The sequence below is a fragment of the Falco rusticolus genome, chromosome 3 (assembly GCF_015220075.1).
Source record: "Falco rusticolus isolate bFalRus1 chromosome 3, bFalRus1.pri, whole genome shotgun sequence".
Taxonomy (NCBI): Eukaryota; Metazoa; Chordata; class Aves; order Falconiformes; family Falconidae; genus Falco; species Falco rusticolus.
In genome coordinates, this window is record NC_051189.1 from 66,901,838 (window position 1) to 66,914,223 (window position 12,386).

Consider the following 12,386-nt stretch of genomic DNA (forward strand, 5'->3'; position numbering starts at 1 on the left):
ATAAAAAGTTTGTTCATGATATTTCAGACCTAAAGACATTTCCTTAGCTGATAACTGTGGATGATTTTTAGATTCCAGTTTTATACAGATACAATTTATTGAGTGCTTTTTTGGTTGGGTTTTTTTGGAGGTTTTTTTTTTTGAGTGTTTATTGAGGAATAGTAATTTTGGTGTGTTCGTTGCATTCAACAAGCTTTTAAAAATCATACGGAAAGGACTCCATAAATTCAGTTACCAGATATGCACAAGGGTTTTTTGATCTTCTCTCCAGGCCATAGTGCTACACTCAGACATGTATCTCACTAAAGCAGTAACTAAGACAAAGGCAACAGAGAAATTCTGCAACAGGCTAGCTCAAACATGCACACACATACATACTAAATTCTGCTGGGAAGTGATTCCTTAGAACAAGTGAAATCATCCTTCAGCTTTGAAAGTGGCTTTGAATTTTGTGAACAATGTTATAAAGGAAAAAGATTTATTCTTTTAATTATATAAGACAGTAACAATTGCTGTTGATGCAAAACAAGTCCAGAAGTGAATGGTACTTGAAGGAATAAGTGGATTAGCCTGTGGTCTGCTTGTTGGTTAGTTTACACACCAACCACACCCTTTCATACTTCATATAGAGACACAGTTCCTTCTTCATTATAGAAAAAATGTGATATTGTTCTGTTGGTTAGAAGAAATTTCTAAAATTTAGAAAGTATTGACAGATGACTAGGAAAAAATGATAATGAAAAAAACAGGTTCAGGTAGGCTGATATAATAAAAATGAAATTAATAGGTTCAGCTGATAACACTGTTCTACTAGCTTGATTTAAAATAGCAAAATAGTTCTAGTAGATACACTTTTCTTTTTTTTCTTTTTTTTTTTTAATACACCAGACTGCTTGAGATTACAAGATTAAAGAATGACAGCCATTTTATTAGCAAAGAAATGTAGAAGAACGGCATACCAGGCAAATACATTTTAAACAATTTTCTAATTTATAGAGAGCAGACCTGGCAGAAAACTTGCCATTTAGTAAATATTTGCAAATGCTTATGGATCTAGATATCCAAAAGTCCCTTGGTTGCTTTCACAATTTAACCCTGCTTCTTCCTAAGAAAGAAGGTGGCAATGAAGATTATAAAACCAGAACTGAATTTTCCTGCCCTAAAAGTGAGATGCTGAGCATGAAAGGGGCTGAAGAGTAGTAAAGACCCTGTAGATTCACGCTTTCTGCTCAAAAGGGTGTAAGAACAGAGCCAAGAACTACTGCTGTTGCTCTCAAACCCAGCAATAACTTCTCAACTCCTGTTATTTCTTTCTTCTTCAACACAGTACTTGCTTTGCTGTAAAGTGCTGTGACCCACATGGCAGGGTCATAGCCCCAGTGGTCAGTTACTTCACTCATGGCTACAGTATTGAACCAAGGGCGTATTTTTTCCCTTCTTGATTGTAATTCATGCTATTCATAGGTCTTCCCTAGCTGGCAAATTACTTTGCCCAGAGTGTCACCAAATTTATTACATTTCATTCAAGTATATTCCTTGCCCTACTGGCAAACAACTTCTTGACTCTTTCTTTTCAAGGTCCCTTATGTGTACACCAACTAAAACATAAGCTTAGCCAAAAACTTTTTCAAACACTTCAAATTTAGTTCAGTTAGAGAATTGTCGTAGTGATCATGCCACTTCTCCCATAGTCATATTCAGGATTACTGAGTGTAACGCATTTCCTTGATTTGATTTAATATCGATGCCAAGTAGTGCCAAGGATGTTTTTTTTACTGTTTTTAAACTGCAAGTCAAACAGTTCTCTACTCAGTTAGACTATCAAGATTTTCAGATCCTTACATCTTCTGCTGTGGATCAAAGGTAAAATATTACCAAAAGCTGTCTTATGGGTCTGTAAATCTGTGCCTGTTACAGTCCCGTTATTTCAAAAACATTTGATATCTCAAAAATGTTTGGTATGCATTGGTTTGTTTTATTGCAATCTACAGTAATATTCTATAATATTTTTCTGTATGAGAGATAGATCTATATAAAGGTATCAGAAGTAGGTTTTGTAGACCATAATGAGGAAGACATGAGCCTTAGCTTTCATTTTGTCTGCCATTAATACAGGTTGTATTTAAAACTGAGATAACAGCCATTCTTTTCCATTGTGATTTCCATTTGTGATTTCTTTTAACCTTTAAAGATAAGATTTCTTTTTATACTCCTTGGCTTAAGCTATTTGTTATAAAGCTAATAATTCCATGGAGGTTCTGCTAGCATTTATTGTGTTGCTGTTCCTGAACAGGTAAATCTCAAAATCCTTCAAAATTTATGAATACCAGTGGCTCAGGTAGCGTGGAATGAACTAATCAAGTGGGAAAGAAACAAACAAACAAAAAACCCCCACAAAAAACCCCAAACAAAACCAACCAATCAACCAACCAGAACCTCCCAAGAATGACAATTTTCTACTCTTCTCTATGCAACTCAGCCTTAAGTAGTTCAAGGCATAGTTTTGGTAAAGATTTTCCAGAAGTTTGGAGTTCTTTTACTGATATGCTTTACAGATTTCAAAATTTCAAGCATGCATGCCTAATTGGGGTGTTGCTTTAGGACTCTGTTGAATTCATATAACTTCTCTTTGGTCTGTTATGGCCATTAATAATAATCCAGAAGAAACTAATAGAAGTTATATGGCCAAAAAATATAAAGGCAATTGTTACTCTACAACTTTTCATATAATATTTCCATTGCCCTGATCAGGAAACAAGTTTAATGTGTGGAAACAACTGTTTCATTCTTTTTCAGAAGAACAACCCCAGTAAATGCTCTTCTTTGCTGAAAGTTCCCCAAAAATGAGCTGCTCCACTCCTCTGAATGTCTTCTAAGCACCCAGCCCTGCCAAGGGTGCATGCAGATGAAAGACATACACTAAGCTTATGTTGCTGGACAGAGATATTTTCCTGATAGGGGACCGGGATCTGAGGTCTACTGTTCCCTTCCTTTTCTCTATTTGCTCACTATACCATATTTAATACCTACCAGAATGTCTTCTCCTTCCCTGGGCAGAGGGTTTTGCAACAGCAGGAGTGCCAGAAACTAGATGAAACCTTCACAGATTCTGACATTATTTATTCAAGTCAGGATCAATCCCATATATTGTCTACCACAGCATTGCTACAGAAGTATATCTCCCTAAAGGCAGCCATCACAATACTTCTTTGAAAATTAGTTTTTTATTAGAACCAACCAACTCATACCGACACGTTGGGTAAACAATGTTTTTATGTAGATTCTTAGGTCGGTTTGCTTTCCAGACAGCAGGGAGGGATCATGCCTGCTCTTATACCCTTCCAGCAATATAGAGCATATGCCTGCCCAGTTTGGCTGGCAGACACCAATGGAGTTTTGCTCTTCACAGTTGCTGTTTATACAGATGGCTTTAAAAGTGCAACTGGAAGACAAAACAGCCTGCACTGTAGGAAGCACCTTATTTAGGAGGCAAGACTTAAGGAAAACTGTTTTCATCGTTCTCTCCTGCTCAGCTAGAAAACTTGAGCACAATTTGAGTATGGGTCTTGAAACTAAATTTAAACTTATTTCTGTCTGTTATATTGAGTCATGTCAAGGTTTTCAACATGATATTTTGAAGATCCTATATAGAAGATTCATTAGAGATATTTGACTTGCCTCTATGAGTCATGTTTTTCATTCCCCTCTGAGTAGATGGACAGAAATAATTCAGGTGAATCACCCTCCACACAGTTCCTCACACTTGCTTTCGGATGGAATGAATCACTCTCTAGAGAGGCCTATGCCTTCCTGCTGACTGCAAGGGGAACCAAGCAAAACAAGATGTAGATAAACTATAGATAGGGCCAGCCTTTGATTCCAGAATCATATTGAAGTCAGAGAAAAAAACCCCATCACTGTCAGTTGTGATCAGGCCTCCATCATGTGTCATGTGAACTGCCAGATGTAGGACTACTGCCATCAGCTATACAGTAATAATGTGCCTCTCAAAGCATGTATTTCTTTTAAAGGTGTGAGTGGTGGAAATTCTAGCAGCTGGTTTTCCTGATCCACAATATGATCCATGCTTATTCACTCATAAAAAAAAATCCCATCCCAAGTGTCTGCTTTCAGATATGGCTAATTTCACACCCCCACCACCAAAACAAACAGAGAAATACAGAAGAGCTGTTGCTAAATTTTACATTGGTCTACAGTGAATGTAAATACCAGAGGTGAGATCTGACCTGTTGGGCTCGGTGAGCCTTGTAACATTGACTTCAGCAGGACTGAGGTTTTGTCCCAGAGAAGCTCCTCTTTCTCAGGGCTAAAACCCTAAACTACAAAAAATACATAGAGTAACTATACATTATGTGCAAACAATTAACTGTGCATCTTACAGTTCCTTTAACATCCGTACTTGCTCACCTCATTTGACAGCTCGCAAAAACTGTCCATAATACATGTCTTTCCATTAGGTTTGAAACAATGATGGTATGGCCCTTCAGTTTGCTGACATTGCAGTTGTTCAACAGTAACAATATGTAGGCCTGCTACAGCAATATAGATAGATACATTGGTCTATCACTGGAAATTTTAAAAAGCTTGCAGAAATTGATAGTATGTACCATTAACTGGGATAATAGAACTGTAAGGAGTTAGTGTTTTTCTCTTCTTTATGAATTCTAATAATAAAATTAACTACTTTAAAAAAAATATGATAAATTTGTGAACAAGTAAAACTGCTATATGTAGAAAAATTGTAAGGATTACGTTTGGGTTAATATAATGGATGTAGAGTTACATAATCAATTAATAGAAACCTATCACCTTCATTAACCTATAGAAATAAGAAAACAATTATCTCTTACAATTTGTTAGAATACTCAAATTCAGAAGCATAATCTTTGAAACAATACTCAAAGAATAGTTGCTGTATGTCAGTTATCGGCCGTGTACAAGTTTGGGGTTAACTCAGTTGTTGCCTAAACTTTTAGATTCCTGCATTTTTATGTTACACCATTCTCCAAACAAATTTTTGCCAATGCAGGATTCACAAGAAACATAGCAAAGTTTTTGCCTTTGAAGCGAAGTGCAGTTTTGTGCAATCTATTCCATGAAATTAATCTTCACTGAATAGAATTTAGTTTGGAACCAAATTTTAGTTAACTTTAGATGAAATGCCGTAATGATTTTGCATTGGCAGTGCTATGATGAAATCTTTATATAAACAAATGATTTTTTTTTTCTAAGTACAATGAAGACTTTTAGGCACAGTATCTTTAGTACTTGTAAGTAATTCACTTTGTTAGGGAAGACTGTATTAGCCAGGGAAAAATTATAATGAAAGAGATGTAAGAGGTTGTCATGTTACAGAGAGATGTTTGTTTATTAAGGTAGGGGGAGCCCTGTTCTGTAGAATGAAGCAAAAGGTAACTGGTCATCACACTAGAGCCACAGATATTTACCCCAATCTCAAATGTTCATTTCCTAGACAGGCAGTGCACTAGTAGCTACTTCAGTGAAGCTACTATATAGAATTGGAGTGTAGAATTGCTTCCCTACTGACAGCGTATTGTGAAGCTATTAGGTACATCTGAGAGCCATTTAAATGCAAATAGTATGTGAGTTTGTCAGTGACTAAAAACAGTCTTCCAGGCAGTGGCCTTAGTAATTAGAAACCATCTGGTACTATGAAAGCATACAATATTTTCAGTATTTCCACAGGCTTTGCAAAAGGATGCATTTTATCTCCTACAATAACAGAAACACCTATGCTTATGTGTCAGAGCTGTGACAATATGCAAAATCGGATACATCTTGTTATTTTTCCTCTGGGTGACTCCTGGAAAATAAATAAATTAGAAGCCTGGAAGGAAGAGTGCCATAAACTACGAAGAGGAAATTTAAGGACAACACACACAAACAGACAAGTACCTGAAAAACTGAAGAGGCTTTGTTGGAACCTTTACCTCCTTTTTACCTGGCAAGTTTATGAAAGCAAAAGATAAGTTTGATAGCTCATCTGTCAGATCTCCTAACAAAATGATATTCTGTAGTTTCAATGTGTGGTGTGTAGAAGTGGATTCAAAATAAACTAATTTATCTAAAACCTCTTTCTTCTCTGTCTCTTAGAAGCTCAGAGTTTAGGATTGTAATATTGCAGGGACTGAAATGAAAAATTCCAGTTTGTCAGTCTAAACCTAAACCACCCTTCATTGTCTCAATTTCCAAGCTAATATACCCTAGACGATATATGGGTAGTTTATTCTATATTAACAAACAACAAACAAACAAACAAACAAACCAACAAACAACAACAACAAAGAAAAAGATAAAAATAGCATTACACGTTCAGTGCTAGTCTGGGAGATTAAGTAATAGTTGAATACCGACAACAGGTAATTAAAAATTTAAATTCATAGTTGCAGTAATTTTCTTCAATATCATATTCACATGGCATTTACAATTTTCAGCTTTGTTTGGCAGTTTGTAACAGTTGACAACAATACAGAACTTCAGCTCCAGAATTTATTAGTAATAACCATTTATAAAGGATATGGAGGAAAGTAATATTAAGATAGTTTAGGACTTTCCATAGTTAGAGGAGTAATAGGAGAGGCCCACTGTAGTCATGCAAAGGATGCAATTTTTATGCACAGTGAAACTATTGAAAATTGAGGTCTGTGTGTCTGTCAAAATAAAGAGGTGGTCGTTGATTCACAGTGGTTCTGAGCAGCTTGCATGGGAAAGATTTGACAGCTAGCAATGCAGCTTGCCAGACTGAATAAACATCTTCTGCAGATTCTGCATTTTAGAGGCTGTAACATCACACAACTGTTTTTCTGGGACTATATAGTATAGAAACCGAAATGAGTCCTATAACTTATATGTGCCAAAACTGTATCTCTGTTAGCTGTTCATATAATTCATGGAAGATCTTTCAAAAACCTCTCAAAAATAAAACACACCAGAAGTACTGAAGCTGAGTCATCAAAACCAGTGAATGGCCTGCATCAGCCATGCGTCTGAATTCCTGGGTGTTTGTGTCCCTGTGCAGCACATTTGCACAGCTCAGTTAAGGAGCAGTATTTTCTGCTTGCATAGGTGGCTATGGCAACAGAGACTTTCTTTCAAGCTCAAGACTCAGGATTCCTTATATACTAGTACTGTGGTACATACCAACTCTGAGCAATGTAATTAATTTCCAATGACAGAAATCTATTTGAGACTATCAACTGTGAATCAAAATGGTTATTGGGCTTTCTGGGTGTAAACTCCCAGGTTAAGAAGCTTTGGTATGGTTTCTCTTCTAACATGCATTGCTTCTGTACAAAATCAACATTGTCACTCTCTAGAACTTTTAAAAGATGTCTCTCAACATTAATGGATTATGTTATAGCTTTATTTCATCATTACATGCAGTATAATGAAATCAATAGTTTGCCAACAACAATGCTTCATCCAATATCCCTGTGTGTAATAGCTATTTAACTAATTTTCATATATGGACCTTTATTTTCTTTTTTTTGTATATGAGAGGATGAACTATTTTTCTGTATGCTTTTGAGTTATTGTCCTAGATAAACCTTAGCCAATGAGAAAACAAACCTATATAGACATTCAGTTCCCCATAGTTTTTAGTTCATCTTTGCCATCAGAACGGTTTTCTAATGTTCAACCATTCACCTCTGCTCTCAGCTAATGCACACACATTGATTTTATACAGGAAGCTAGCAATGATACTCCTGATGTATTTGAAAAAGTGATAGTTTAATAGCTACATCACTTAAAAGATTCTTTAAAAATAAGACTGTGGCAACTCTTAGGTGGTCTGTAAATAATGTAAAGTTCTAGCAATAGCATGTAAATTTTCTGCAGAACACTGTGAGCTGGGACAATATACAATTTACTTTGCAACAGTGGCATACATGAATGATTTCTTGCACTTCATATTTCTGTTATTTCAAAGAAGAAGAAAAGAAAAATAAAAAGTTTTTTTTTAGGTAGACAACAGGAAAAGAAGTTTATTGATATCCCTGTAATTTGGTTACTTTGAATTATCACACTCTGTAAAACACATGCAGATTCTTTTTCAAGCTGAAGATGTAAATCATCATCCATAATACTAAATACAATCCTTTTTTATAGCATCACTCACTCACACAGATGATCCTCCAAATCCTCGTTCATATTTACATACATATTTTCCTTGCATGACTTTTCTTGCCAAAGCTGTTGAAAGGTTTATAGTCTGTGCCCTTCACAGTCTGTTAGCTCATCTTTACTGAATTAAAATCTAATAACATAGATGACAGGAATAATTTACATAGTATAAAGGAAAACAATTTCAAAACTTCTTGGCAGTGGTATCACAATATTTTTTCAAGAGTATGATGGGGCATAGTAACAACGTTCTCTTGCAAGTTAGGAAAAGAGTTACATTACAGCAGTCGATATAGTCACAATTTTAATTAGCGTTCTTGCATGAAGGCTAAGAACTTGCAATAAGAAAATTATACACTCAAGTGAGGAGACTATATAAAATAAAAGAACATATGAGCGTAATATTTTTTAGGAAACTATACAATATAACAACAACCTTCAAAACCCAGTAGCCCAAAGTCAACCTCAAGACTGTAGTTACAATTTACGTATACAGATTTACAGTTTGGTTGCATTATAAACTACAGTCATGTCAATCTGCCACTCAGAATATAACTTTGCAAAATTTAATAGTGCACCTTTCCAGTTTTCAAAGAGAATTTTCGACCTACACAACATTATAAACTGCACAAAAAGGGTCATATATCACATCAATCAAGGAAGATATGTATTATGACAAGAGTCACCTAGTAACTTTTGATAAGAAAACAAATTATCAGGTGAAATATAGATCCCAATGAGGGTACATACTTTGACTATAAAGTTTCCTGTAAAATTTGCATTGACTGACAAGATTAATGTATTTAATTTGTAATGGGAAAATAAATTTGAATTAGATACAAAAGCAAGTTTCTTGAGGAGTTCCACTATATAATTTTATTTCCAAAACAGAATTTTCAAGCATGTCCATTTCCATTTATGTTCCGCTGCAGCCAGGGGACCCCATCTTTATGGAATTGTGGCAGAGGATGGAACCGCCTCAGAAGCACCAACAATCTGCCCCATACTATTTGTTCACTAGAAATGACTAGATTTGTCAAAGGTTGTCCTAATTTAACACTACAGATAACTCCAGAGATGCCAGATAGAACAAATGTTTCAGAGTAATTTTATTTCTCTCTATGCATATCATTATGCCTAGGATAGAGGACCAAACTCTCAGTTAAAAAAATGACAATTTTAAACTGAATTTTCTAGAAAGCACCAGAAAGCAATTGCTTCAGGCTGCTGGCCAGAAATGGAAGGCATAAGCAACCTCACTTGGAAGGAGGAAAAGGAGAAGAATGTATCAGGAGTGCCTGGACTTAAGATGTCTCTGAACATCTGGCAGAAATCGTTCAACCTACCTTTTCTTCCCTTTGCAAATCACTTGTTGTAAAGCTTTGGAAATTGAAATTGACAGTGTCCAAGTCCTCTCACTGTTTCAATAAGGACTGATGGAAGTCCAAAGGCTTTCTCAGCCACTTCACTTTTGACCCTCTAGCTTTGATTACAAGCTTTTGTTGATACTGATCACAAGGCTTTAAGGTTCTAAGTTTGTATCAATTAAGAAGGGAGGCAGAAGCAAATCATGTGCTCAAATGTAAACATGTAATTTTGAGTTGTGATATTTATACCTTTCATAATGAGTGGAGAAAGAGAAGTCGTTTGGGGCCATAGTTCACCAGATCAATTTTAAACAACCGCATGAGCAAGATAAGATTTCTGCTACAAAAGTCCTGTCTGTAAAGGAAATCTTGAGCAAAAAGCTCAGGCAAAGAGACATTCCTGCAGATATTTAAGTCAGACATCATGTAAGTAATCAAGATTATGAAGCCAAAAGCCTTGAAGTCATTGTTCAGCCTGTGTTCTCAGGCATTCAGGATTTCAGACATTTACATGACTTGAAAAAGAACATTTTCCTTGGAATGTACATGGGTTCAAGAGGTAGGGGAGGATTTAAACTTCTACTTGCTCTTCAATTTAGGAAAATTCTTTAAACTTATTCAGGAAAAACAACAACAGCAACACCAACAACAAAATATGGACTTTGTAACCCCCTACTATTTATTCTTTTTAAAGAAATCCTTTCATTTCCTTCAATTTTTAGCATATTTAGATCCTTTTTATAGAAATAGAAATTTTGCAAATGGTCACTCCTCATACAAAAATCATTCGTGTTGGCACGTTAGTTTTCATTACAGTCATTGAGACAGAAAGTGAAATCTCTAGTGATATCATTGTTTTTTATTTCTGAATGTCAAGGATTCACATACTAGTGTTCTGGGAGTTTTAAACTTAAATTCTCCCCTTTCCCTTGGGAACTAAGAAATACTCAAGAAATTTATCTGCATTGTTTCTCATAATTTACCAATTTATTATATGAAGCTAAATCTCTGCTTTCTAGATCAAGTATTCTGAATGTGACCAGCAACACTTGAACTTCAAGGGTTGTTTTACTTTTAAGGTACATTGGGTGCTCCCCATGAGCAGTGAACCATACATATAGCCATACTAATGAGCGAAGTATGAGTATACCATTGTCTTCATTATCTTCTGAGATCTCAGGAAAGGATGCCACTTTCTTATAGCAGGCTTCTACTGAAGTTTATTCATTTTAGGAAGTAAAGGCCTGATCCAAACCCCGCTGAAGTCAATGGAAAAAGACTCCCATTGACTACAATGGGCTCTGGATCATGCCCTAAGTCCGATCTCTTCATTAATGCAGGATTAATAACAAGATGTCTTTCCAGTAGCTTGGAGTGCCTAAGGTCCTGGCGATTTCAGCTGAACAATTTCATTTTAGATTGCCATCCACCGGAATTTGAAAGGTGAAACCGAGGTCTTTTTCAGTGATAAAAAAAGCCTTAAGTGTGGGCATTTTTAGTTCCTAGTTATATTCAATCCCACCAGTTCAGTCAAAATCCTTAGGCATCCTAATAAGAAAACAGCAAGAACAAGTGAAGCCAAAGAAATATGTGTTGTTCAGTGCACGCTTCTGAAACACAGTGTAGGCTCTGATTTGAACAAAGAACAGATGCATATTGATGCTTTTAGAGAGATCAACATTGAACCTGACTACACAGGACAAATTAAAAGATTATAGCAGTCAACTGTGTAAAGTTTTTGGTTGTATTTCTCCTTAAACTAACAGACAAAGTGAGGTACAAGGTTTCTCAAAGTGTTTTCTCTGTTTGCACAACAAAGCACAATCAGTTCATAAATAATGAAAAGTGGCAGAAAGATATTAACATTACAAATAGTAATAACATCCTTAAGTTCTTGGAACTTGTGAATTGTGAATGTTATATTAATACAAGCTTTGACTGACAGACAGTAAATGGATAGAATTACTATAGTGTTATTAAATCAGATATAAAAATATATCTGTATTGTGATCAGTTTTATATAAAATAAAAATCTGAAACAAACATAGTTTGTGCTTTTGCTGTTTAAAATTTGTATTTCTGACAAACCACTGGGCATATCAACAATTCCAAAAGATCTCTAGTGTTATCCGTTGCTCACATTCAAAATTAAATTACCATTAGTAGTACTTATTATTTTACCTCGAATATTCATACTGACAAGAATGGCTCAAAAGTTGAAGCATTTTCTCTTTTTAATTGATAACTAATTGCTCCACTAAAAAATATCATGCAGGCTGCTATGCACTTTATAATAAATATCTTTCTAAAGTTACATTCTAGTGCTTAAAAACAAAATAAAAAAAAGTCAATGTAGTTTGACTTTTGACTTTGTAGTATTGAAAGTTTACTATAATTGCAATAGGATATACTATTAACAGATGAGCACATTAACTGGTCTATAAATGTTTGCAGACATGTCACCATCCTCCCACTAAGTCCGGGAAATAGGTCAAACTAAACTAAGATTTGAGCAGAAGAAGAACTGTTTATTCCTTCACTACAGATATTCTACGAGAGCCATTTCTTCAATAGTGTTTAACCACTCAGATTTAGCTTTAAGCAACTCAAAAATCTGCTGATGACATTTATACAAATTAATTTTAGAGAGAAAGGAAGCAGATCTTAAATCTTTACATCAAAATATGCCTGTTTTCCAGGGGAACAGATTTATTTACTGTATACATAAGTACAAACTTGATCATCCAAGGACATTCCCAAAATACAGAAAAACTTCAGATTTGGATCTATGGTATGAATCATGTCAGACTCATGTATTTCTCTCCAAAACACCTGAATATTATTAGAAAATGG